This window comes from Poecilia reticulata, chromosome 10 (assembly GCF_904066995.2).
Source record: "Poecilia reticulata chromosome 10, P_reticulata-male-v2, whole genome shotgun sequence".
NCBI lineage: Eukaryota > Metazoa > Chordata > Actinopteri > Cyprinodontiformes > Poeciliidae > Poecilia > Poecilia reticulata.
In genome coordinates this window covers 32,168,601-32,195,149 of record NC_088839.1, presented here as the reverse complement: position 1 = coordinate 32,195,149, position 26,549 = coordinate 32,168,601, and the positions used below count along the sequence as shown (strand labels likewise).

Sequence of the window (26,549 nt, the reverse complement as noted above, 5' to 3'; positions counted from 1 at the left end):
TTTTGGTTGATAAAACTGTGTGAGTAAGTTATGTAGGCTCCCATCTTTATGGCCAGGTTCCCACAGCAGGATCTGACAGCAGACAGACTTCATGAAACGTTTCCGCCTCTGTATGTGCAGAAGAAGAACGCTGACGTCACGCAGCAGCGCATCGCTTATGGAGTCATTTATGGGTCGATTTTAACGTTTATTTAGCACTGAAACAGCATCGTCACAGCAGCACTAAGCTAATAAAAGGAAAACAGCGAACAGCATTGGCTTTTTGTGGAGTGTTGAACTGTTTGGATGAAGAGCCAGGAGTCTGAAAGCGACGAGCTTCACTGATTCTTTCATGATTTTATGGTTTCATTCATTGTTTATGTCCAAATTTACTGCGTCTGACTTTTTCTGGTGCCGACTGGCTGTGGAGTTTGGTCATATCGATGAATTACAACACGACTGCAGACGCTTTGAAAACAATCAGACACATTTCCAAAATATGAGCCCACATGGAAGAGGCTCAGATCTCCGATCTGACGTTTGGGTGGACAGGTCAGTCGGGCCGATCAGAAGAAGCCGGTATGGGTCACATTTTCCTGCTGTGTGAACGTAGCTTATAGTGTAAATTTGGACAATTTTGTGTAAATTAGTTTAGTTCTGCAATGTTTTGCCTAAAATCATCACAGAGCCCGTTTAGGTAGAACCTTTTCATCAGGTTTAAATTAATCTCATAAATATCAAAAGAGATTAACAGTTTTTACCAACTTTACAGTTTAATAGACATCCAAAATTACTGAGGATCGAATTAATTTTATTGCTTCAGAATCAACTAGCAAATAAATATTTGTGGCCGGCCTGTTATTGATTTAATATATTTATAATAGCTTAACATGTAGATTTTTGCTTACTGAGGGAATTCAGCTCCTCCGTCTGTTATTGTTCAAACATAAAACGACTTCCATCTTTGCGGCTCGCCATCAGTCTGTCTGCAGCACAGAGGATGCATAATGGCCTCCGTAAAGCTCTTTATTAGTCTATGGTGAACAATGAGCCGTGTCAGCTGACAGAGGGAGACCCCCCACTCCTCATTTCCAAACACTGGAACCCAAGGAAGTGACAATCAATAGAAATGCTTCATTTGTTTTATGTGTGCTGCACACACCGCAGCACAAACACACTCCCATCACTTTGTCGTTTTAACACATTTCCACCCACAAACGTGCCATTTGTTGCGTCCGCAGGCTTGTTATAGAGGCCAGATGCAAATGATTACAACAAAAAACCTTTATATGGTTCTGTATGCAAGATTTTCTCAACCAGTTACTCTTAAAAAATTGAATATTATGCAAAACAAGAGTTAAACAGTGAAGGTGAATGTCAAGCAGACAAAGAGACACGTTTTGTTGATACAAGTAAGAATTTTGTTAAAAATGAAAACATCTGGAAAGAAAAGGTTGCTGCAGGTTTTCTGTAGCATCATTTATATCACCCAGATACACGTTTTATTTTAAAAACCCTCAAAGCTTTTGTTCATTTTTGCTTCCAAAACTCAAAAAGAAATTAAAGTTTTTCCTCAAATGCAGACTACAAAAATAAAATAATTTAGAATATATTACATACATATTTCTACTTTACATTCAGTTGACAATAAGTTGTAACAGCTATTGATTGGAAAAATAAGATGTTTTCTATGTTTAATCAGCCCATAAAGACGTGAAGCTGCTGCAGGATGTGGAACAGAAGAACCGGAGAGCAAAGATTCCCATCTGACACACACACCGAGACAACGTACACACACACACACACACACACACACACACACACACACACACACACACACACACACACACACACACACACACACACACACACACACACACACACACACACACACGCACACACACGCACACCGAGACGACGAGACAACGTACACACACGCACACCATGTGCACACACACCGAGTACACACCCTGAGAAAACGTACACACACTGATCCACTTCAGACTGACGGGTGGAATCAGAAGTAGAGTCCAGTCTCTGTGACATTTATTTTGGAGAAGGAACCGGAGCTTTGAGGACTTGGACGAGGCGGCCGCCGTGACCCGATCCAAATTAAATGGATCGGATGGAAGTTTTAGCTTTTATTTAACCTATAAAATACAAAAATTTGGATATTTTACCCTGCAGGTCAAAATTACAGTATTTTCCGCACTGTAAGAATTATAGAATAGATGCTACAGTAGAGGCTGGAGTTACGTTATGCATCCACTAGATGGAGCTGCGCTAAAGTGAATGTCAACAAAACAGTCTGACTCCGGTCGGCGAGGAGAGCCTTCTGGGCCGGACGATGGTCACCCTGTGGTGCTACATGACCTGCAGACGACCTGATTCTAGACGGTCGGTAGATAGATATGTCAGTCAAACTTTATTAACAAACCAGCGTTCTGACAACTATCCCAGCATGCACTTCTTCTTCTACGGGTGAAAATGAAATCGGCGGCTGCTTAACGTAGTTGTTGGATGCAGCAATTTTATTGTTGACATTTTGAATTATTCTCAGCGATTCTTGAGCAACGTTCATGTGATTCAATTCAATTTAGGCAAGTTTACTGAGAAAAGTTATGTGGTAAAACAACCTCATTCATAACGAGAAGCAGCCTTTAAAAAAAACGGTATTATTGTAAGGTTTGTTCCAGAGCTTGAGGTTTATAAAACTTAATGAGATTTTCTATAAACGTGTATCTTTATGCTGAGTTTGATGCTGAATGTTTAATAAGCGGCTGATTCCTGAAACCTTTCTAATAAGCTGACTGTAAATAAAAATGTTCTGCAGATATTTCTGTGCTCTGGTTGCTGCGGGTGGAGGGGAACGCAGGAGGAAACGCTGCCAGCAGGAGGCGCTCCGCTCACTGATGGAGTTACGATCTCCACACCTCACCTACTGGGAACTGCAAACACTCAGTCCACTGAGCTGGGAAAGTATTCACACCTCCACGTAGTAAAACTAACAGACCTTAACAAATTTATTGGGATTTTATGAAAAGACGAGTGCATGGTCATGTCATGGAGTCACGTTTCACTGCAGCTACACCAGCAAGTACTTTGGATTTGGTCTCAACCAGCTTAACAGACCCAAACACCAACATTTATTCCAGTTGAATTTTACTCAGGTTCAGTCAAACTGGATGGAAATAATCCTGGGTTTGGTCCAACCTGACCTGGATATATTCAGCAGGTTTTCTTAACATTACTCTGAAGATCTGAATGATCTGCTGGGCGTTTTGAGGAATCATCTGATTAACACAAATCAGGTCAGTGAGATCATAACAGATAAACTTCAGTTTGTACTGGAGACATTTCCTCTTTAAACAGAAATATCATCATAACCTCAAGTAGCAAACACAAGCCGTCCATTTGAAATCTGGATTGTGTGTGTGTAATTCTTCAAATACTGAAAAACATAATATTGTGCTTCTAATAAGCTTGATTTTTAAAAGTACAAGGATTTACTAAGGATTGTTTAACTACAGACAGAAGTTGAAGGAATGAAGCTCCACTTTAATCCCCATCCCTGTTGCAGTGATATTATTTGGAAGCAAACTGTGTTGCTGAGTTAATGATCATTTAATGAGCAATTCATTGTAAGCTTTATCTTCTAAAAATGAAAAGCAATCTGAAATTAAAATCATATTCTATTGTCCTTAAGTGAGATAAAGCCCCAAAGGCAGGATGGTAGTTTAAGGAGTTTATTTGTTCGCAGCGTCGCCTGAAATCAGGAAGCTGTAATCAACTCCATAAACATTAAAAACATTTTATCACTCTGGACTTTTACCAATTAAAGAATCCCTCACCAGGCTGTGGGAAAGTATTCAGGCCCTTACAGTTTTATTCTGTTTTACTGTTTCACTCGTTTCAGATCATTACAGAAACGTCAATATAAAACTAAAAGAACCTGATTAAATAAATGTAAAAAATATTTTTTCAGTGGATGATTTTGACAGTGATTTTATTTTGAAATATAACCAGAAGCTCTGAGAGAAGTGGGAGAAGTAAATGCTGAACAGGATATCGTGGGTTACATGAATAAATGAAGATCTGATTCCAGAGGAGGAAACCAGCGAAATCTGAGGGAAAGAAAAAGTCGACTGACTGTCGTTAATCTGGTCCAATCAGGCTGGAGGAACGTCATCCGATCCATTCTGTAACCCCCGCTACGATCCCTTTTACAATCTGTCAGCCTCCTTCATGCCGTCAGTCAGGTGCTGTTTAAGTGGCTCCATCTGACCAGTGGTGTGTCCAGAACCTGGTTCTGGTTCTGTTCCGACTCCACGCAGGCGGTTTGTTGCTGCTCTGGACGTATCGATTCCCCAGTGGACAGTTCAACGCTCATGGATGCGTTGTCATTTGTCAGCGATGTGAGCGAACCAATTACAGGACTGTTCACAGACAGCACAACGCGCTCATTTATTATTTATAGATAGATCCTAACAATGAACGTCAGAGACAGCTATTCTTCACTCGTTCCCCAGGAGATGCTACATGCATGGTGCCGAGCGGCCCGCTGCATCACTTAGCCTGACGACTGTCGATAGGAGGAGAGAGTCCCACAGCACGCATCCCAACACTGGGGTTTATTGCTCTGACTGCATGGAATAAAGTACCGGAGAAACTCTCAACGTTTAAAAGTAAAATTAAACCAAAACAATCTCTGAAATTACTTCTTTACTCTAGAGAGGCTTGTTAGATGCAGATTTCCTTTTGCAGTTTTAGTGGATCCCAAGACTTCAGAGTATCCAACTAATTTATTAAAATCATAAAGAGTTCAGACTTGTTCTGTGCCCAGTAAAATAAACATTTGGGTGGTTTAGTGGGCTGTTTAACAAAATCCCTTCAGAAATCACCTGATAGAAAACCTGAGACCTGAGACTGGAGCGTCTCCTTCCAGCAGGACAAGCAGCCTGAACATCCAGCAAGAGAGGCTTATGAGTTAGGACGGCCTAGTTAAAGCCCAGAAATAAATCTAGCTGTGTGTCTCTGGCAAGTCAAAATCAAGCTGTTGTATAAAAATGAGCAAAACTCTAGATCAGACTCTAGATTTTTTTCCGTTCATTTCACATTTTTGGCACCACTGTCTTGTTTTAAATATAACATGTAAGAATAAATATTAAGGTTTGTGGTTGTAGAAAGATAAATGATCGAAGGTTTCTGAACCTCCATCCGTCCACATACATGACATATTTACTGTCTTACTGTCTTTATGAATCATACAAGCATTAAACTCTCAACATGCATCCACATTCGTTACATATTTAAATACAAACACTTCCTATCATCCAAAAACAACCCGATATAAGCTTTATCCAAAAAGTTGCACAAATATCATCAACTAAATAAACTGAGTTTTGAGCCGCTGACAGATTCTCCAGTGAGACCAAACCATCTGCTTCTGTTACGAGTAAAACCCAAAGCCAGAGGAAAGTGGAGCTGTGGCCTGGAGGTCAGAGTCTGGAGACGGTTGGTCAACATGAGAGAGTGACGACTCCATTAGGCATTCACCAAAACCACACAGTTTACCAGGACGCCGTCAAACAGCTCTCCTTTCAAAGTAGAGTCCAGCAGACACAAACAGCAGTAAAATCAGACTGGATCACGTTTCCTACCTGGAGCGTCCGACGGTTTACCGACTGCAGCACCGCTCCTTCCACTGCTACGCAACCAGAACCGGACAGGCTGAGGCAACAACCACCGGAGCTATTTTAGTCCTGAACTTCACCTTCCAGCTCAAGTCTCCCAAAAAATGTTGAATATTTTCCCCCAAAATGAAACGGAAACAAGAAGTAAAACCAAAACGGATCCAAAAGTGTTCAATGTCATAAGATCAGAAGACAGGAGATTTTTCCACACTGAGAATCTATTTGTTAGGTGGTGGAGGGAGGGGGTGCGATGGAGGTGAGTGGAGGGGTGCACTTCTGGTATCAGGTGTCTCCTGCACTTTTCAAGAGAGATGGTAATGCCAGCATGTGGGGCCTGTGGGCAAATTAAATGGAGAGACAGAAAAATGCATTATTGATCAGGGTGATGCAGAAGTGTCTCGCTCACAGTACGGGATCAGGTTTGGGTTCAGGGTAATTAATCCTCCGGCCTGAATAAAAGCACAGGAACTGATCCGCAGCCCGTCTCTGCTCCTGCTTGTGTTTAAGTCTGTTTTTGCCTCGGCGCTGTGAAAATAGGTCGCTAGCTCGTGGGCAAAAGCGGTCCAAGGCACCACTGGGATAGCTGGGGCACACTTAAACGCACACATGCCGTTTCCTACTCATGAACGCCCACAAGCATGCAGAGAACCGGGTAGGAAGGTGAAACAGACGCAGAGAGCACCTGTGCATCTTTCTTTTCTGCCAATTGAGCGAAGCAGGTGTCAGATTGAGCCTGGAAAGTGAAGCATGTTGAGGAATTAGACTCTGTAATGCTGCTCAAAACAGAATCCGTTCATCAGATAAACCAAGACCTTCATGTTCTTCATTTTCCTTTGTCCTTTATTTGCTTTGTTCCTCACTTAGAATAAACACAAACCTGAAATGTCTTCCATCTGCCAGTTTTTTTATTTATGGAGCCGCTTGCAAAGTATTTTTACCTAATTTTGCATTTTCAGTGGGATTAAAGTCTGGACTTTGAGTAGGCCGTTCTGACACCTGAATCTGCTTCATCTAAACCATCCATCGACTCTCTGGCTGCATGTTTATGGTCGTCTTCCTTCTGGACGGTGACCTTTCACCCCACCAGGCTCCAACAGCTTTTCAGCTTCACCCTGAATTTACCTCCATCCATCTTCCCTTCACCAGGCCACTGCCTTTGATTCTCATCTCCCTTCATCTGGGATTCCTCCCATTGAGCTAAATTTATCTGGTTTAATTTTAACCAATTGGTGATCAGGAGGAGGATCTCTGTTACAGCACAGCTAAACGTTAGCCAGGCTAATCTTCCCTACCCCCTCAGGATGATGCTGCCACCACCATGTTTCACCGTGGGGATATTAGGGCGATGTGTGGACAACGTTTTCATGAAGGGCCAGTTTTCCTGTCATCTGAGCGAAGCGGCTTCTGCTACATGCCTGCTTCTGCGGCTTGTGGTAAAATGTAGAATTTAAATGGGTCTTATGAGATCCTTGAATCGGGACTTTTTCATTCCCCACTTTTAGCAAACAGTCACGTTTGTGAAATGCACCACTAACAGTCATCTTCCAGAGTGGTGGATCTCTGCTATCCATCCAGAGATACCATGTTTGTCTGGACGTCTCCAGGACCTTCTCAAACTGAACTGAAAGAGACCTCGTCTTGTATTCTTATTCTCCATATGCTGCTTCAACTCAACACAAAGGCCTAGTTATGTTTGTATAAATTTGCAAGTCATTATTCGTCATCATGAATTCCAGAGCTAAGAACTGGAGCAGATGGTCATCTTTATGCACTTAGAAATTAAAACACATCAAAAGATCCCATCAGCTGGTTTGTGCTGAAATGGGTCGGATCCTCAGTGTGTGTGGGCCGATGCTGCACCTCTGCATTCCCACAGCGTCTCCTACAACCACAGTCAGGGTTTTAAGCCTCCACCACCTTTACAAATGCAGACACTTTTTTCCATACAGACATTTTGATGCAGAACGTTTCTCTGTTGATCCAATGAGTCGTATTAATATAATCCTTTGCGTTTTCCTGCTATCTTTAAAAGACACACAGGTTCACACATAACCGTCCACCGCAGATACCACCTATGTTTTTCCATCCGTCTTTCCGAGTGTCACCCAATTAAAGCTTTTTGCCTGTGATGAAATGAACCAATTAAGCAGAGCACTTCTGCTTGGGCAGAGATCCATCTCCTAATGGGTGAGACTCGCTCACAAGAACGGCGCGTCCGGATCGCCTCTGCACCTCATTATCATGCGGCTAATAGCCATCACTCACACCAACTAGGCTCACGCTCGCACCAAGCAAATGGGCATCCATCCATGAGCTTCGGTGAATCATAATGCTCCAACATTTGATTATCTGGAACACAACACAAATATGGTCCATGGTGGCAGATGAAATTAGATGGGTTCAAAAGCACAAATACTCAACGCTGAACCTTTGTTGCAGAAAATAAGATGACAAAGGGCAGAACTGAATCAGATAATATTACAGAGTGAATCATTTAGAGGTTATTATGTTGCGTTAAATAATCCTCCTGACTCAAGTCGTTTTGTTCCAGATAAATCATTCACCATCAGGGAGAGAAATCACCTTCAAATGGTGGTTAAAGAAACATCAATTATTCAGATTCATAATATAAATATTAATCTTAAAAACTTGCATTGGAATATGTTTATATTTTGCAGTCCATGCTGAGCGTATTGTGACTGGCTGAGGGAAAGATCTCAGCAGCGCCACCTGTCAGTGATATATTTACAGTTCGGTTTCAAACTGGTCGTTTTTCCTTTGGTTGGTTGTTAAACATGAACGAAGAACGACTAAAATTCAACTTATGAAATATAGAACAGAGTGAAACACTCAACTTTTAATCTGTAGTTTTCAGTTTTACTTGTTAGTGTAAAAGTAAATAACATCTTTGTCAGCCCTTATAAAGGGTTTTAATGTTGAATCAGAAAGTTTCTTTATAAATTTGTGACACATTTTGATTTATGTTATAAATTTCAGGATGATCTTTTTCCATAAGGTCAACATTTGATCAGGTTTGTGGGTCTAACTCTGTTAACAGAATGGAGGACTTTACTTTGTGATTTGTGTGTAACTGAATCAGCCTAAGAGATTCCTTCTAGCATTGCTCCAACACACTGGGCTCTTCACGAGGCGCGGTGCGGCTAACTGGTTTAGCCCCTCCATCATGAGCCGGCGCTCTGACTGATCACAGATGAGGCAGCAGGGTTCAGGTCCTGCTAAGATCTCCGTTTGGCAGCTGGAAATCTCACCTCAGCACAAGAGTCTGACCCACTTCCACGGGTTTTTGTTGCCAAATTATCCAGAACCTCCAAATGGTTCTACTAAAAGAATCTGGTTTCATTGCAGCTGTTTAGAAAACAAGTAGAACAAATGAGAGTAAAACATTGGAAAACAGTGACAGACTACAGCAGCTCCTTTCAGAAAACCAACACCATCTGGGATCCTTCCAACTGAAACACACTCAGCTCTGAAGATGCTTTATTGTCAGGATGAAATGCAACAAAATAGATTACAAAGTTATTATGTTTTGTTCCATAGAGGATAAAACATGAACATATTAAGTCTGGACAGCAAGTCTGACCAGGTCATGTTAGTCTCAGAGAGAGGCGGAGCTCTGAGTGAGGGGCGGAGCTCTGGCCAAGGGGCGGAGCTCTGGCCGAGAGGGGGAGCTCTGAGCGAGGGGCGGAGTTCTGGCCGAGAAGGGCGGAGCTCTGGCCAAGGGGCGGAGTTCTGGCCAAGGGGCGGAGCTCTGGCGGAGAAGGGCGGAGCTCTGGCCAAGGGGCGGAGCTCTTGCCGAGAGGGGGAGATCTGAGCGAGAGGGGGAGCTCTGAGCGAGGGGCGGAGCTCTGGCCGAGGGGCGGAGCTCTGGCCAAGGGGCGGAGCTCTGGCCGAGAGGGGGAGCTCTGAGCGAGGGGCGGAGCTCTGGTCGAGGGGCGGAGCTCTGAGCGAGGGGCGGAGCTCTGGCCAAGGGGCGGAGCTCTGGCCGAGAGGGGGAGCTCTGAGCGAGGGGCGGAGCTCTGGCCGAGGGGCGGAGCTCTGAGCGAGGGGCGGAGCTCTGGCCAAGGGGCGGAGCTCCGGCCGAGAGGGGGAGCTCTGAGCGAGGGGCGGAGCTCTGGCCAAGGGGCGGAGCTCTGGCCGAGAGGGGGAGCTCTGAGCGAGGGGCGGAGCTCTGGTCGAGGGGCGGAGCTCTGAGCGAGGTGCAGAGCTCTGGCCAAGGGGCGGAGCTCTGGCCGAGAGGGGGAGCTGTCAGCGAGGGGCGGAGCTCTGGCCGAGGGGCGGAGCTCTGGCCAAGGGGCGGAGCTCTGGCCGAGAGGGGGAGCTCTGAGCGAGGGGCGGAGCTCTTCTTAGTGATAATGCTCCATCCTGGCAGCCATGATGGACCGCGGTGCCTTTCTACCTCAGCAGGAGGTTTGGGTATCGTCTGAAATGTTTATAAAAATTAGTTGTGCTTATAGATTTTTATAAATTCGGCTGGGATTCCTGAAGATCGGTGAACAGTTCTGCACTTTGAGACGTGGAAACTTTTCTCTGTCTGTCCTGGAGAATCGTCACGTCGACAGTTTGAAGGTGACCGGCTCGCAGAACCATTAGTGTGCATCGCTCCTATAAACAGGGGACTTTTACAGAGCCCCATCAGCGCGGACCGACAGAGACGTCAGATTGACTGATTTTAAAAGCCGATTGGCTGTTTGATCACTTCAGTGTCACTTCCTCTCTGAGTTTGAGTCCAGGTGGCAGAAATTAAAGTATTTGAGAACAAAATTGCCACTCGTGTTTTTTACTTCAGCTTGGGGTGTGCTGATGTTAGCTCTAATGTGTAAAACAGCCTGTGCTTTATGGATATTAGCACTGTACTCTATGCATTTTCATACAGCAACAACATCGTTTGAAGGTTATAGAGTGTAGCTTCTGTCCAATTTTGAATTTTGCATAGTGGAACAAAACTCCTGAGAGGTGTAATTTGCAGAAACCAGAGGTGGAGTGGGCACCAGCGGCTCACTTTACCCCCAAGAACGGCAGCTTTCTGCGAAGGTTAGAGCTGAACTGCTGCGCTGAAATATACAGAGAAAATATGCTACAGGCATTTCATAAAGATCCAATAAAGAACCACAAAAAGACAAAAAATATGTCTTCTTTAGAAATATGAAAATTCTCCTTATGCTTGTTATCAAAAGACTATCAATTTTTTATTTTTCTCACATCATTCAACATTCATTAAAAGTGCACTGGAAAGCTCATATTTTAACTATTTATACTTGTTTACTTACAGCTTTGACCTCAGAATGATTACATTATCTATAATTTGTAGAGTGTGCTCACATTATGAATATTTCATGGCAGAGGTCTGAGTCCTGCCCTGAAGATTCACAAGCAGCGTAAAGAAGCATAAAAATGTTTCGACGCTGCCGTTAAAACCAAAAACAAATGAAAAATACAAAATTAGATGCTGCAAATAAAGGTGAGAGAAATATAAATATCCATAAAGATCCAGTGGTGCTTTACGAGTTCATTTGATCCTGAATTTAATCGATGACGTTCCTCCATTTAGGTACTGAAAAACGGATACGCTCTGTTTAACGTCTTTTTTGTGTCTTGGACAAAACTGTGTGTGTGTGTGGGGGGGCGGTGTGTGTGTGTGTGTGTGTGTGTGTGTAATCACAGCCTGCATCTCTGAGATTAGCTCCCTGTTCTCTGGCTGCCTGAAGCTCTCTGGAAGTACAGTAACAATTTAAAGGATATCTGAACAGATATCCTTTAAATTCTCACGTTCTGATTTATTACGATGCTCTGGAAGCAGCACAGATAAGGATGAGTATTTATGTAACATACATACACAACACAAACTCCCTGTTTCACATTTTGGTAACATTATGCAAAATAAATCAACTTTATTTATTCATTTAAATTAAATAAACCACACCCCCTCTGGTTCAGTCCCTGTTCCTGCCCCTGCTCAGGTCTTTTGCCCCCGTTTTTGCCCCTGCTCAGGCTTTGTGCCCCTCTGGTTCAGTCCGTTTCTGCCCCTGCTCAGATTTTCTGCCCCTGCTCAGGTTTTCTGCCCCTCTAGTTCAGTCCCCGTTTCTGCCCTGCTCAAATTTTCTGCCCCTGCTAAGGCTTTCTGCCCCTATTTCTGCCCCTGTTCTGTTTTTCTGCTCCTGCTCAGGCTTTCTGCCCCTTTCCCCCCCCCTGCTCAGTTTTTATGCCCCTGTTTCTGCCCCTGCTCAGGTTTTCTGCCCCTGCTTAGGCTTTCTGCCCCTGTTTCTGCCCTGCTCAAATTTTCTGCCCCTGCTCAGGCTTTCTGCCCCTTTTTCCTCCCCTGCTCAGTTTTTCTGCCCCTGCTCAGGCTTTCTGCCCCTGCTCAGATTTTCTGCCCCTGCTCAGGTTTTCTGCCCCTGTTTCTGCCCCTGCTCAGGTTTTCTGCCCCTGCTCAGGCTTTCTGCCCCTCTGGTTCTGCCCCTGCTAAGGCTTTCTGCCCCTCTGGTTCTGCCCCTGTTTCTGCCCCTGCTCAGGCTTTCTGCCCCTGCTCAGGCTTTCTGGCCCTGTTTCTGCCCCTGCTCAGGTTTTCTGCCCCTATTTATGCCCCTGTTCTGTTTTTCTGCCCCTGCTCAGGCTTTCTGCCCCTTTTTCCTCCCCTGCTCAGTTTTTCTGCACCTGTTTCTGCCCCTGCTCAGGTTTTCTGCCCCTGCTTAGGCTTTCTGCCCCTGTTTCTGCCCTGCTCAAATTTTCTGCCCCTGCTCAGGCTTTCTGCCCCTTTTTCCTCCCCTGCTCAGTTTTTCTGCCCCTGCTCAGGCTTTCTGCCCCTGCTCAGATTTTCTGCCCCTGCTCAGGTTTTCTGCCCCTGTTTCTGCCCCTGCTCAGGTTTTCTGCCCCTGCTCAGGCTTTCTGCCCCTCTGGTTCTGCCCCTGCTAAGGCTTTCTGCCCCTCTGGTTCTGCCCCTGTTTCTGCCCCTGCTCAGGCTTTCTGCCCCTGCTCAGGCTTTCTGGCCCTGTTTCTGCCCCTGCTCAGGTTTTCTGCCCCTATTTATGCCCCTGTTCTGTTTTTCTGCCCCTGCTCAGGCTTTCTGCCCCTTTTTCCTCCCCTGCTCAGTTTTTCTGCACCTGTTTCTGCCCCTGCTCAGGTTTTCTGCCCCTGCTTAGGCTTTCTGCCCCTGTTTCTGCCCTGCTCAAATTTTCTGCCCCTGCTCAGGCTTTCTGCCCCTGTTTCCTCCCCTGCTCAGTTTTTCTGCCCCTGTTTCTGCCCCTGCTCAGGCTTTCTGCCCCTGCTCAGATTTTCTGCCCCTGCTCAGGTTTTCTGCCCCTGTTTCTGCCCCTGCTCAGGTTTTCTGCCCCTGCTCAGTTTTTCTGCCCCTGCTCAGGCTTTCTGCCCCTGCTCAGGCTTTCTGCCCCTGCTCAGGCTTTCTGCCCCTGCTCAGATTTTCTGCCCCTGCTCAGGTTTTCTGCCCCTGTTTCTGCCCCTGCTCAGGTTTTCTGCCCCTGCTCAGGCTTTCTGCCCCTCTGGTTCTGCCCCTGCTAAGGCTTTCTGCCCCTCTGGTTCTGCCCCTGTTTCTGCCCCTGCTCAGGCTTTCTGCCCCTGCTCAGGCTTTCTGGCCCTGTTTCTGCCCCTGCTCAGGTTTTCTGCCCCTATTTATGCCCCTGTTCTGTTTTTCTGCCCCTGCTCAGGCTTTCTGCCCCTTTTTCCTCCCCTGCTCAGTTTTTCTGCACCTGTTTCTGCCCCTGCTCAGGTTTTCTGCCCCTGCTTAGGCTTTCTGCCCCTGTTTCTGCCCTGCTCAAATTTTCTGCCCCTGCTCAGGCTTTCTGCCCCTGTTTCCTCCCCTGCTCAGTTTTTCTGCCCCTGTTTCTGCCCCTGCTCAGGCTTTCTGCCCCTGCTCAGATTTTCTGCCCCTGCTCAGGTTTTCTGCCCCTGTTTCTGCCCCTGCTCAGGTTTTCTGCCCCTGCTCAGTTTTTCTGCCCCTGCTCAGGCTTTCTGCCCCTGCTCAGGCTTTCTGCCCCTGCTCAGGCTTTCTGCCCCTCTGGTTCTGCCCCTGCTCAGGCTTTCTGCCCCTGCTCAGGTTTTCTGCCCCCCTGTTTCTGCCCCTGCTCAGGCCTCTTGAGTTCATATTCTGTCCTTCCTCCAATCAGAAGTGGTGACATGCTGCAGTGTCATTTTCCTGACCCTGACAGGCTGAACAGACTCTTAGCTTTGAGAGTTTTTTCAAGTCTTTACGCCTCTAAGTGTTGATGGGTGAAGTGTTGATGGGTGAAGTGTCTCTATTTTTCCTTTTCTCATGAGGACAAACTTAAACCTGTGATAGTAAAAATGTTGACAGTATGTCTTAAGAAACAGCAGCTTGGGTAAATTATGGTCTGGAATAATTTGCAGTCAAATTTTGACATTAATTAAATTCTTATAAACTGGATGGAATCGTCTGAGAAGTGGACTGATTTTTTATTTTAGATGAATCCCCCGCAGACCTAGAATAATACTGTTTGGTCAAAATTTGGTTCCTCCACTCAAACATGCACAAAACCTGATAACCCAGAAAGAAAGATCCAATCGGACCCAGAAGCCGAGCTGCACCAAACATCCCAGAGGATGAAGAGCCGACCGTCTGAACCCAAACCTCCAGAAACAACCTGAAATAAATCTGAATGAACCCGGCACACCGTACACACCGCCCACCCACACACACACCCACACACACACTCACACACACCACAGGCTCTCCCAGTGATACAAAGATATCATTGAACAGCCAGCGTACCCACCTGGGGCTGAAAAGATTAATCGGGTTAATTGATTATTAAAATAATCTTCAACTAATTTAGTAATCACATCACTAACTGGAGTAAACAGACTCTGGAAAATCATTTTGCTGACAGTCAGAACGGGAATTCAGCCAAAACTGTACAAAAAATAAACACATTTTGCATTTAGGATAAAAACCACAGTTGTCAATGGTTCACATTCTGTAGAATAAGCTCCTTTTGTTATGTAATTATTAAACAGAAAATTTAAAAAATAACCACCAGATCAGCTGCTCACTGATGGATGTTCAGAAATCTGAGACTTTTTTTAAGAATCCTTTGCAATAAAAATTTTCTCTACCGAATACAATAAAATAGTTACAGGAATTAAATTATTTATTTGGCTCTTTTAATGAATATGTTTAAAACATATAGAGAAATTTTATTTCAAATAATCAATAGAATGATCGATTAGTAAGTCAACCACCAGCAGAGTCGGTTTGGCCTCCAGATCTCCCTAATTTCACTTCTCTGGACAAACAAGACAAATCCAGTGTCAGTTTAATGGAAATGTTCCTGCAACCAGGTGAAAAACAGAATCACTGCGAAGTTTAGACAGCAGGAACGTTGGAGTGCAACTAGAGACGAACAGACACGCCACACAAACTTCCAACAAGCTTTGCAGAGCAGATTCTGCAGCACAAGCAGCAACTCAGCACAAACTTCCCATGGAGGCCGCAGCACATCTTCAGAGGTCAGAGGTCACACCTCAGGGGCGGGGCTGTTTGGGCCCAACGCGGCAGCAGGCCTCATCAGTATTTATATTTATACAATTCATGTTTACTACTTCAGACGCAGAGCCAGCGGTGTTTTTGTAAAGCAGTTTGTCTGTCACACATTTCCTCAGAGGAAATTAAATGTTGTGTTTTTCCTTGAAGACAATAATGTAAGGTTTGAAGAAGAGGAGGAACACGCAGTCAGAGACGCTGTGCACCTGGAGCCGCTGATGATTCAATCTTCTGCTCAAGGGTGTTTCAGCAGAGATGGCTTTATTTTGCATGAGAACCATGAAATCTCAATCAGGAGATTGTTCAGCTGAGCAAAACAAACCTGCTGCCCCTCCGCCATCAATCAGAGGCATCTGATGCATAAAAGGTTACTCAAATATCTCTTATTACGGCGAGTGGGAAAGGTTTCCAAGATCCAGAGAGGAGCTGTCTCGTTCCATGACTTTACCAGTTACATTCTCTCCACTAAATAGGAAAATAAAAACCAGCAGACATGTTGTTCCATACTGTAGTTTTCCTATGCTGTACAGTGGCTACTGTAGCATGTTTGCAGCTTTGTGGTTTTGTTAAAAAGATGTCTGCTGCAGACACAGTACATCTGGTCACAAACATCTGGATGCCATTTAGCTGAAATTAGGCAGCAAACATTAAATATTTTCACCTGAATTAACAAAGCGCTCCATTTAGTGGTCAGAAAAACAGAAGCTGCCAACGCTGCTCTGCATGCTGGCTGCAGAACGGCTGCTGCTGCAGAGCATGTGGCCTCTGACAGGAAGACGGTTCATTTACCAAACCTGGAGGTTCTGCTGCTCCAACGTGGTTAAACTCTGCAGCCGCTCAACATCTGACTGGAAATCCACAAACATTTAAAATCTCAGCAATATTCACTTAAAGTGAAGGGAAACAATGTACACATTTCATGTAGTTACACTGCAGAACTTAAATCTCACCAATAACACTTTTTACACCAAGTATTCAAAGGCTGAGAAGAAATGTCAGTAAACAAACTATTATTACAAAATATTATTTAAAATATATATGCTAAAGTTAGTCATTTATGGGTGTCAATTTTAATGGCAGCTGTAAATGTACACGGTTTATTAATTACAGGTGGAGGACATTTTATCATGGAGGCTGTCAGATAAAAATATAAAACCTGAACTGACAACTACTGAGCCCTGATTACAATAATTAGATGGTTGCCAAGCAGCAAAAGGTAAATACATCTTTCCATAACTCATTGCTTTACAGGAGAAGTGCCGGCTTAGAGCTCAGCTGTCCAAACTTTTTATCACTGGATGAATTAAATCAAAAGTACCAGCAGGCCAGAAGAAATAAAACGATAGTTTTGGTTTATCCAAAGCATACAAAAAAGGCTGCAGCTCATTTACCTTATCAAAATAAAAGCATCAAGGGTAACAATTATTTTCGGCTCAGTAAAAAAAAAAAAATAATGCATGCATTTAATTCTCAGGAAGAGTATTTGGGTCATTGTTTCTGAGAAAATGCTGTTTTTAGTCCAGTGTTATAGATGGAGGAAAAGCAGATGTTTGATCTGAAGTCACTGGACAAAGTGGATCTTTTTACTACGAAGTGGAAAATAAAAAATTCACCATGTTTTCTTTTAAAACATGGTGAGTAAAAGAAAACTCATCTTCATATTAAGCTTATCGTCATCTCAGCTGTTTACATGTAGAAAAGAAAATACTGTTCTGCTGATCAAACACACACACACACACACACACACACACACACGCACACACACACACACACACACACACACACACACACACACACCCTCATATAAACACCAGTATATAAATATGTATTTGTACATACAAACATGTAATCACAGCTGCAACTAAAGATATAATTACAGCTACACTCATGTCTCACACAGTTTGCTCTGCAGTTATGCTGCTAGAAGGAAACAGTGCAAATGTAAAAATGATAATTATCACAGTAAAGTAAAACTCATGCATTTTGTTGTGCCTAACATTTTCTATTTTATTTTGTCCAGTTATTAGAGATAAAAATCTCTCCAGTGGCGTCTGAGCTGCACTTTCACACTTATGACTTAAGTTGAGACTTTTCTAACCTCCTGCAGCGGCTAGCTCTGCTGCAACACCACTTATTTTATTATATGTCTTATGTATACATCAACATTTTGTTAGTATGTACATTTATAAGAAAAACATTGTTATGACTTGGCGATTGGTCGTTGTTACACGTACAGATGTTACCTCATTACGGCATTTAAACATTTATTTTCTGATTTTTCTTGAGAGCTCATAGATAAATACTGGCTGCCTCTTAGCTGCAGATTTATTTTTATTTATCTGCAGCGTATAGTTCCTTCATGCAGTGATTGATGCGGCCGGCCGCAGACTGCCTCAATTTCTGCCTAATGGCCACTAATCAGACGAGTCGAGCTTCAACTTTATCATCAGCCAGAAAGAGGAGAGTCACACCTATTGTGTTGTTCTCTCATTACTCATGTAAATACACATAATGATCCTAAATGAACAGCAACACATTGCCTCCTAGTTAATTGACTGTAGAACACAAAACGAGGAAAAAAAATGTCTTTTTCTTGGATCTTTGATGATTTTTATGCTGTAAAAAAAAAAAACCAGGCGTAAAAAGAGGCTCCTAAAATAACCACGACTTCCAGTTAAAATGAGGAAACATGCAGATGAGAGCTGGCATGGCTGTTGTTTTACCCACCAGGAAGTGTTATGAATGAGCTGCTGCTTGTTTTTCTCAGTGAGGTCACGAGCCCTGATTGTTCCAGGCCTCCCACCTGGAGCCACATGACGTCTTTTTAACGGAGCCACAAACAGAAAAGCTCCTGAGCTGAACAGAAACTCCAGGCTGAACGGCGTTTCGATTACAGCTTCATGATTATTGGGGTGGCTTTGGAAATGACAGGTACATGATTACAGTCATTCTCCTTTATAACAAACTGTTTGGTCCTAAATTAGCTTGAACATTGGAAAAATCATGAATTTAATGATAGTTGGAAACATGTTGGTAGATTTCTTCAAAGGAGGTTGAAGGTTTTTTTATTCCTATGAGGCTTTATTGATCCATTTATCAATCCATCCATGATGTATAGGAGGCTGGTAGCTAAAGCTAACAGCTGAGCAGGATCCACTCTGACCTTCAGTCAATGAGTAAAACAACTAAAACAAGTTGATTTGACCCAAAACTCCTCCAATATGTCAGATTTTTCTCTTTTGAATGCAGGGCTCGTCTGATGAAGCAGAAATCCTGCCAGGCTGATTCTTCATATAGATATTTCACTGCCACATTGTTCTGAGCGGTTCAGCTCTCGCTTCATTTGGATTTCAAATGAGACTCAAATATAAGGAAATGCAAATGGTTGAGAAAAGGGGAAACAAATCAAAGAGATCCATCACTGACCTCAATTTTCTGGGGCTACTTCATAATTCAGTTTGATCTGAATACATTTTCTTGCTTCTCAAGGCAAGCCCCACTGATTCGCTGAGGAATCACAGTCGCCACTAATGAGAAGGGAAAGATTGAAACTGTTTTAAGGCTCGTCATCCAAAACATAGATGTAGCTTTTTCACACTAGTGAAAAATATGTGCCGCAAACTGAAACTGTGGTGTGAGAAAGCATCCATCTGCTGACGTGTTCTTATCAGCGTCCTTTAAAGATTTATATACATGTCGACCAAGCAGAGGTTTACGCTCTGGGTGTGTAGATGGACTGTTTTATCTTTTGTTATTTACTGTATGAATGAACTCATGAATCATTAACTAAACGTCTATGAAGGGGCAGAACCAATACAGAAATAAATATTCTCTTTATTACAAGCCTGCGGACGGAGGAATCTACACCGATGAGCTTATTGTTTGTTTTTCTCTGCTGTTTTTTTCCTCCGTGTCGTAGAAACGCTGGACTGAGCCACTTCAGTCAGAGACAAAGAGCCGAAACACAAATTGATGCATGCAGTTTCTCGCTCTCTGCTTTGGTGCATTTTCCTAAGAGGTGTTTGGATGCCGAAGGTGTGAAATGATCATTACTACCCGCTGAAATCTGCCCACGTCACCATGGCAACGGGAAACAAATGCAACCCCAAGATGAGCTGGGAAGACAAAACAAAAATAATAACTTAAAAAAGACATTCCTGAAATCAAACCAGATGAGAACAATGAGGTCATCACATCGGGACGGTGAAATTTAAATTATCCTGGGAAACATCAATGATCTGAGACCAAGGAGCATTTAGTGACATCATCCATCCATTTTCTTGCACCCTTGTCCCTCAGTGGGGTCTGGAGGTGCTGGTGCCTCTCCAGCTAACGTTCCGGGCGAGAGGCGGGGTCACCTGGACAGGTCACCAGTCTGTCGCAGGGCAACACAGAGACACACAGGACACACAACCATGCACACACTCACACCTAGGGGCAATTTGGAGAGGCCAATTAACCTGACAGTCATGTTTTTGGACTGTGGGAGGAAACCGGAGTACCTGGAGAAAACCCACCATGCACAGGGAGAACATGGAGACTCCATGCAGAAAGACCGGGGCCGGGAATTGAACCCAGAACCTTCTTGCTGCAAGGCAACAGCTCTACCAACTGCACCACTGTGCCGTCCCATTTAGTGACACGTTTATCATTATTCATGTGGGACGGAACAAATAAAGCACATAAAACATTTTCTAAACCTTTCAGTGTTTTACCCTTTAATGAACTACGTTGCACTCGGTTACATTTTTCTGTGATTTTAGACAACAAGAGGAAAAACTGTAAACCTGTTAATTTAGGTAAGACCTAGAATCAGATGTTTTTCTTTATTCAGTGACGAAAAATGTTGAGCTAATGATAAAGTTTCTCATCAGAATGTAATGAGAAAAACTGCCAAAACTTACAAACTGACATGAAATATAATCATTTATTATCAGAGTACCAAGGTTTAAACACGAATATTAAAGGAAATTTGCCTGGAAACAGATTTAATTTTCTAAAAAATAGAGATACAGGCGTTTTGAGGCATCAGCAGCAGCAGCAGGGTTTGGTTCCCACTGAACGACCTCTGGACGCGTTAGACACTCGAATCATTAGGATACTGAGGCATCATTCATATCTTTTAGCTCATCTCTCAAAACGTGATTAATTCCACTTGATGACTTTGGAAAAAGGTGAAGTGAACTTGGCTGTCTTCCCACTGGTAGAGGTCTCTACAGACTATTGCTTTCTAAATCATTTTTTTCTGAAGGGCAGCAGGGTTAAGTAGGTTCAACAGAGCAAATAAATAATGAATTCAATGAGGGTAATTAAGAACGAGCAGCAGCGGAGCAGAAATGACCTCACCGTCCCTCACAAGGCATCATTCGTTTTAGAAAAACTTTATCCTCTTTACTTTCTACATTAACCTGATTATTATTACATTATTATCACAGTCAGCTCCACTGCTGTACTGCTGAACAACCAGTGCATGTTAATTCATCTGGAAAATGACGGGATATAAATACACTTTACTGAACGGCGGTTACAGATTCAGTGTTTCTGATTGAGCCCATCTACAGTTTCAGTTATTCCCCCTTCAGTTTCATGGTTGAATGCAACAGTTTGTCTGAAATGAGGTAATATGTGAATAACGTTAGTTGTTCTGTAAGACAAACATAAATAAGTACAAATGTTGACTTTTCTTCTGTTTCTCCACGGTAAAAACTGAACCGTGTCGTTCAGACTTGGAATATTATAACATTTGCATAAAAGTCGCCAACCTGATTTTCTGCACCAGATGATTAAAAAAAACAGGCTAAATGTATTTTCTAAATGTTGGTCTTATCATTACAATGTCTGGAAAATGTGAGCACATGATTTTAGTGCAACACTTTACAAAATGCAAAAACTTTTAGACATTAATTACATTTTATACAACCTTAAAATAACCCAAAACAATTAATGTCAAAACATCCTATTTTCATTTCCAAGGTACTCAAAAATATATATATATATATAAAAACAAAACATTTATAAGGCTGAACTTTGTTTCTGTCCTGTTTTTCTTGCTGGGTTAAATGTTTCAAACTAGAAAATATTGATAAATACACATTATTCCTTTTATATAATCTATTCTGAACAGGCACAGAAATTCACTTTTTTTCATTTTTTATTCTATTATAAAAATACAATAATTATAATAATAAAAAGGCAACAATAGAACTATTTTAGTGCAGTGGCCATTTTAAAAATAAAACAGTTTCAAGGTTCTGAGACTATAGAAAACATAAATTTGAATGTTTTTTCTTCCCTTCTGAGCATTTTTTAAAAAATAGACATAAAACAAATATGTAGAAAACAATTACTTGTTTTTGAAAATCACCAAAAAGTTTGTAGAAACCTTAATGTTTTTAAAAAAATTATATTTTTCTTCCTCCAATGATTTACAGATATTTATATCAAATAACAAATATTGTAGAATTGAAATGAGAAAATGTCATTTAAAGATGTTCTGGCAGAGTGAGGGGGGGGGTCTGGTTCTGGGCCGCAGCGCCACGCTGAACAGGAAGCTGTTCTCCACCAGCTTCCTGTTCAGAAACATGTAAACACCACGGTTTAGCAGAAAACCCGCAGTGCTCTGCTATTTCCATTCCTGAGCTGCGCACATTAAGATTCACATCCAGCCGACCAACTTTAGACCTTCTTTTATTCATGGGGTGGATAACGGCGCCACAGCACACATGACACAGGTCTCTACCCTCCGTCCGTCCGGCTGACAGCTGAAGCCGAGCGCAGCTGCTGGTCTGAAGACCTTCACTCCTGCCTCACACTGTAAATATCCAGATGACGGAGAGATCTGCTAAACTGAACTGGTTCCCATTGATCTCCAATCAGCAGCAGAGTAAATCTGTTCTATTTACAACCGATACTTAGCGCCGCTGCAGATGATGCAGTAAAGAAGCGAGGCTGATTGATGCAGACACAGAGAGGGACAAGAAAATCTCAGACTTTCACACAAAATATGGTGCAATAGGACATGTTGATTCAAATATTTGGATTTTGATTTGGTTGTGTGTTAGATAAAAAAGCAGAAAATGCTCAGATGGAGGTTTTCTGGGTTTTGATCCTTTTGCATGAATTTTCTTTGAGTTGAGCCGAACAGATCTGCAGTCTGGTAAAAGAATCAGATCCTTAAGGATTCCTTCTCTATTTGATTTTTGTTACAAATGTTTGAGATAAATTAAAATGCAACAGATAAAATAACCCGAGTTATTAAATGATTTTAATCGAAGGGAAACGTCAGCCTGACCTGAGAGGAGAGGTTTCTATAAAACTATTACGATTGTTCCAATGAATATTACTAATAACTGGCAGCAAATGTGTCAAAGCTCTGCTTTACCACATTAGAACGTTTTTTTCCAGCCTGTTTAAGGTCACAACGTGTCATCAGAACCAGACTTTGACTAGGACAGTGTATAACCTTGAACTATAGTTTGTTATTTTTGAGACATTTAGAGACGAACCAGCTGGAGTGTTTTGGATCATCGTCAAACTGAAGGTCACAAACCGATGGATCAACCATCTGGAGATCTAAACTCATGGGTTCATCAGATCTAAACTCATGGGTTCATCAGATCTAAACTCATGGGTTCATCAGATCTAAACTCATGGGTTCATCAGATCTAAACTCACGGGTTCATCAGATCTAAACTCATGGGTTCATCAGATCTAAACTCATGGGTTCATCAGATCTAAACTCATGGGTTAATCAGATCTAAACTCATGGGTTCATCAGATCTAAACTCATGGGTTCATCAGATCTAAACTCACGGGTTCATCAGATCTAAACTCATGGGTTCATCAGATCTAAACTCACGGGTTCATCAGATCTAAACTCATGGGTTCATCAGATCTAAACTCATGGGTTCATCAGATCTACTGTAAATTCATGGGTTCATCAGATCTAAACTCATGGGTTCATCAGATCTAAATTCATGGGTTCATCAGATCTAAACTCATGGGTTCATCAGCTCTAAATTCATGGGTTCATCAGATCTAAACTCATGGGTTCATCAGATCTAAACTCATGGGTTCATCAGCTCTAAATTCATGGGTTCATCAGCTCTAAATTCATGGGTTCATCAGATCTAAACTCATGGGTTCATCAGATCTAAACTCATGGGTTCATCAGATCTAAATTCATGGGTTCATCAGATCTAAATTCATGGGTTCATCAGATCTACTGTAAATTCATGGGTTAATCAGATCTAAACTCATGGGTTCATCAGATCTAAATTCATGGGTTCATCAGATCTAAACTCATGGGTTCATCAGATCTAAATTCATGGGTTCATCAGATCTAAACTCATGGATTCATCAGATCTAAACTCATGGGTTCATCAGATCTACTGTAAATTCATGGGTTCATCAGATCTAAATTCATGGGTTCATCAGATCTAAATTCATGGGTTCATCAGATCTAAATTCATGGGTTCATCAGATCTAAACTCATGGGTTCATCAGATCTAAATTCATGGGTTCATCAGATCTAAACTCATGGGTTCATCAGATCTAAATTCATGGGTTCATCAGATCTAAACTCATGGATTCATCAGATCTACTGTAAATTCATGGGTTCATCAGATCTAAACTCATGGGTTCATCAGATCTAACCTCATGGGTTCATCAGATCTAAACTCATGGGTTCATCAGATCTAAACTCATGGGTTCATCAGAAAGTTGTCCAGGTTCGGACCGTCCCACACGGAGACGGTTTGCCTTTAAATGATTAATGAAGTGTTGGGATGAGGAGCAGAGCTGCTGCGTCTCCACATCGTAAGCAGTCAGAGGAGGTGGTTCAGGTTCTGATCCGAACGCCTCACAGTGATTCCTCTCAGGTTTCCTGGGACTCCAGTAAAACCCAGAACTTACTGGAGGGAGTGAAGATCTCCAAAACATGGAGGGTAACGGACGGGAAAACCGTTCGCCATGAGTTATTGTTTCAATTTCATGTCAGGTTGAAACTAATTCATAATTTCAAGAACAATTGGTTTTATTTTTGTATTACTGTATGTTACAAAGTATTTAATTATAAACATTTTAGAGCAAAGAAGACATTTCTAACAGGACCAATATTTTTTTCACATATTTTCACAGTTTTTCATGAGCCATAATTCATCATAAAGGAATGGAGATGTAAGTTTGGGCCTGGCTTGATGCGCGGCGGTGATTTATCTGTTTGCATGCAAAACTCAGATGACTGGCAGAATATGTGAGGGATGAGGAGAGGAGTGAGAAAAGCCACAGCACAGGTGTGAAGATCTATTGAAATTTTCACAATGACAGTTTCTTTACCTCGTTAAATTATTTAAATGCTCCAAAAAGATGAAAACCTTACAGGAGGACACAATTCTCATCTTCGCTAAACTCTGAAGATAAAAAAGAAAGAAAGAAATCAGTCCAACCACTGAAAAGGCACAAAAAGCCTCAGGGAAGAAGAAGCAAAGGAAGAAGAAACTAGTTGACCCAAAGTTGACTCTGGATAAAAAGAGATAAAAAAACCCCAAAAGATAATGTTTGGCTGCCACAAAATGTTATCATTTCCACACGTTGTATATTTCCATAAGCCTTCCAGATGACTGGGATCCCATTTGTTCTACATAATCAACACAGAGCACAAAGAGAACAAAAGAAACAGGATTTTAAAAACACGAGTCTGGAAACGACGTTCAGCAGGAGCATTATGCAAAGAGCAGAACCTTTACAGCGTCTCTGCGACGCGCCAGGCAACATGTGGGGATTTTCAGCCTGACGTCGCTCCACAACGCTGCAGTGTGTGTAAACCATCCTTGCTGGAACGTATTTGCATAGTTCTGATAAAGACATCATACGCGCGGTCAGCCGGCTCACAGATTTCTCCCACTCCTTCCAATACATCTCCGGAGTCGTGTGTTAACTCCGCCTGGCAGCAGCGATCAAATCATGTTCCAGTGGAGAGGGGAGTGTGTGGGCGATCCCACTTTAGCAAGAGATGGCCAGATGAAAGCGTGCTTTTGTTCCAGGGAGCGAGTCCCGGTGCAAATAGAAAACATCTAATACAAGCAGACTCATTTAGGTTTTCAATCCCAGTCTGTTGAAAAGACAAAAATAAAAAAACATGAACAGAACCAAGAGAAATGATTTTCCTCAGTAAGCGACAGGACTCCCTTTAAGGAACGGATCACGTTTAGCTTTTTAAAAAACCCAAATCAACACCTCATTACTGAAGTTATCCTCATCATCCAGATGTATCTGAAATGAGCAGAGAGCCTTTGCACTCACTTAACAAGCCACTCAAAGAGTAATTACCAGATGGAGCAGCAGCCTGTGGTGCATTTCCTACAAGAACTTCTGATGTAAATTTTAATTACTGACAATTTCTCTCCTATTAGACATGTTTTCAGTCTGAACAGATTTTGATTGGACTGTGTAGGTCTCTGAGTCCCCATGAGGAGACTGGATGAATTCACAGAGACTCGGATGTTACGTAACGCAGCGGCGCTCTTTAGCTGGAAGGCTTTTCAGAAGCTCTTATTTCTGCTTGTTTCTTGGTCAACTTGGCGATTTGGGAATAACTGCTCTGTCAACTGTGTGTTTCATGTGGGCAGCAAAAGCAACATTTCTGTGGATTTTTCCTTTTATATAAAACTCTGGTTCCAAAATGCAGAAGCCACAGAAAGTCATCTTCCTCCAGCTCTAAAATGGATCTAACCTTCATCCACTCATTAGTTTAATCAGCTCATTTAAATCTGAAGTCACTAAAACATTTTTAATGTTCTGTTTATGCAAACATGCATCCTGAAACTCATCTGTTCACTCAGAAAATCACTTTGCTTTGCTGCATGTCGAGAACTCTGCAACGTTTCAGCGTTTTGTCAACTTACAACCTCAAACTTTCAGATTTTACTGCAATTTTATCTGAGATCAACACAAAGTAGTGGATGATTACAAGGTGGAATACAAATGAGATATGGGTTTCACTTTTTAACAATCTGGAAAATGTGCAGTGCCTTTACTTATATCCTTTAGTCTGTTACCCCAAAATAAAATCCACCTCTAACAGTAATGGAATAAAAAAATTCAACCTGTTTTGGATCCAGGTATAAACGCAGCAACGGCTTTGATCAAATAATATTTATTTATTTACATAATGACCTAGTCAAAGTCCAGACCAAACTGTGGCAGGAGTGGAAAACTGATGTTCACAAACATTTTGACCCAATCAGGTTCAAGTTGTTTTGCTCAAGTGGAAAAAAGATTTTCTGGATATATAAACTGACTGAGCAGCTTAAATGTGATCACAAACAAGAGTTTTCAGTTTTTTA

The 26,549-nt window shown here is 42.4% G+C and overlaps 1 protein-coding gene across 7 annotated transcripts in view; it reads right to left on the bottom strand.

Moving 5' to 3' along the window:
• The window catches only part of lingo2 (leucine rich repeat and Ig domain containing 2), a 205,037-nt gene that overhangs the window by 101,750 nt on the left and 76,738 nt on the right, over window positions 1-26,549 (bottom strand). For 2 of the 7 annotated variants that reach the window (XM_081611930.1, XM_017307167.2), the window contains exon 1: window positions 5,640-5,910. The exons of 4 other annotated variants lie outside the window; for them this stretch is intronic. The gene's annotated coding sequence lies outside the window, so the exon portion shown is untranslated. Of the gene's footprint in view, window positions 1-5,639; window positions 5,911-26,549 lie in introns of those variants that run through there. One more of the 7 variants, XM_017307166.2, reaches the window with a different exon arrangement.